Source organism: Phaethon lepturus, unplaced genomic scaffold (genome assembly GCF_000687285.1).
Source record: "Phaethon lepturus isolate BGI_N335 unplaced genomic scaffold, ASM68728v1 Scaffold30952, whole genome shotgun sequence".
Taxonomy (NCBI): domain Eukaryota; kingdom Metazoa; phylum Chordata; class Aves; order Phaethontiformes; family Phaethontidae; genus Phaethon; species Phaethon lepturus.
In genome coordinates this window covers 1-2153 of record NW_010523106.1, presented here as the reverse complement: position 1 = coordinate 2153, position 2153 = coordinate 1, and the positions used below count along the sequence as shown (strand labels likewise).

Sequence of the window (2153 nt, the reverse complement as noted above, 5' to 3'; positions counted from 1 at the left end):
CCAGTATGGCTTATTCTGATGCATTTACCATGAAGCTACTAGTAATTAATCCTACTAGGCTACTTTTGTGCAACAGCGTCTGCTATTTTGATGGCATCTCCCTCCCCCCACTACCCCCCAAATACTCTACCAACTGCAGGTTTCTTCCTCACATTATATATTGCTTTTATTGTCAATTTTTATTCCTGCTTTTCAAACTTTTTTTAAAATACTTAAATGAGGATCTGTTCCTTACAGCTTGACTTAAACTTTAAAGTCAGTCAGTCCCATTGTTCCATTCTGTTTTTTAACCTCACTATTACAAGGAGCTCTACAAAAGCTTGCAAAAAAGCCAAATTTTCATTAAATCCTTTTGCTGAAGTTAACTATTTGACTTTTTTTTTTCTCCTATGATTTAAAACTTTACAAAGAGAGTTATAAAAAAGGTAAATGGGATTTGGCACCTTCAGAAAAAATTAAAAGTGTAACTTAGATCAAAAAATGCAGAAACAAAATTATTGATATTTACAAATTAAAACACCAGTGAAGATTATGTCTTACTACGCTCTTTCACCTTGTTTTCTCTTTTAGAGTACTTTCAGACTGTCTGTTACCGAGTATCTTAAAAAAATCATTGATTACAGATTGGAATGGATAGAGACAAATTAGCTTCCTCACAGTTCCTTCTCGGCGGCTAGTACTCTGGCAGCTTTTCCACTCCTAGGAAATACGAGGTGCTGAGCGATCATTCGTGGTCGTCTTCTTCAGTTTGACACCGCGCCGAATGGCGTTCAGCATATCTTCACCCTGTGGAACATCCCCAGGACTCAGCTCTCCGGGATCGAGCTCTGGCTGGCCCGCAGGCGCGAGGGTGCCGACACCATCCCGGTCGCTTTCTTCCCCCTCGCTCTCTGGAACCGGTTGCCTCTGCTCGTCGGCAGCGCTCAGTTTCTGGCTTGATGGCGGAGGGTTGACAGACGCTTGTCCGCTCCACGAGGATGAAGGCATGCTGGTGACACCTTGCCCGCCATCTCCTGGTGCCGGAGACTCGGGACTTTGCTCGGGACATTCTTCTGTCCCGGCGAGGGTGCCGGGCAGCCCCCCTGGGATATCTGGAACAGTTGGTGTTTTGACAGGAATCACTGGCGTCTTGATTGGAATCGGACCTCCCCCTATGGTACCGCGTCTGACTGATGGCTTGGTGGAAGGGGTCCGTCTGATGGTGGCGACGCCAGGGGTGACTATGACCGGTCCAAGTGTGGTTGGCAGACCTGCAGTGGAAGCAGGACGCTTGGTTTGAAACATTCTGCGATAGGACTGGCTAATGTCACTGTTTCTTGGGATTGTGGAAGATTTGTCAAACTCTTGTTGTTCTGCCTCCTGGTCACCGCTCACAGAGAAATAATCATAATCTGAAACTGATGCCAAAAGACAGAGTTAGGAACAAGCTGGAGAAGACAGCTGGGTCACGTCAGTAAGTCTAAATGAAGTATGTATAACCAAAGAAGTATATATAACCAAAAAAGCCTGGAGGTCAGTAGCAATTAAGAGAAGGAGGAAGGAAGCCTGAGATATTGTGACCAAGATTCTCAGGCTGCACGGCTGAAGGCAAGCACTAAGGCAGCCCGACCCTAAAGCTGCAGGGTGCCCACATCTCTTGTGAAAGAGAATGAGAACGGTACACACTCAGTACCTCTCTGAAAAGAACGAATAACGAAGACTCAATATTTCATAGAATCATTAAGGTTGGAAAGGAATTCTAAGATCATCAAGTCCAACCATCAACCCAACCCCACCATGCCCACTAAACCATGTCCTGAAGTGCCACGTCTACACATTTTTTGAACACCTCCAGTGATGGTGACTCCAGCACTTCCCTGGGCAGCCTGTTCCAAAGCTTGACCACTCTTTCGGCAAAGAAATTTTTCCTAATACCTAGTCTAAACCTGGTGCAACTTGAGGCTGTTTCTTCTCATTCTATCGCTAGTTACTTGGGAGAAGAGACCAACACCCACCTCACTACAAACCCCTTTCAGGTAGTTGTAGAGAGCGATAAAGTTTGTTGCCAACATTAAAAGCAAACATTAAAGGCAAAACATTAAAGGCAAATTAAATTGCAAACATTAAAGGCAAAAGCAGCTACAGCTCAGTCTGGCTACAGTCGTTAAGGATAA

The 2153-nt window shown here is 44.9% G+C and overlaps 1 pseudogene across 1 annotated transcript; it reads right to left on the bottom strand.

The window, feature by feature from the left end:
• Window positions 1–380: 380 nt before the first annotated feature.
• LOC104616876 lies at window positions 381–1459 on the bottom strand (annotated as a pseudogene). Its single transcript, XR_737995.1, has one exon. The product of XR_737995.1 is annotated as a metastasis suppressor protein 1 pseudogene (transcript).
• Window positions 1460–2153: the final 694 nt, after the last annotated feature.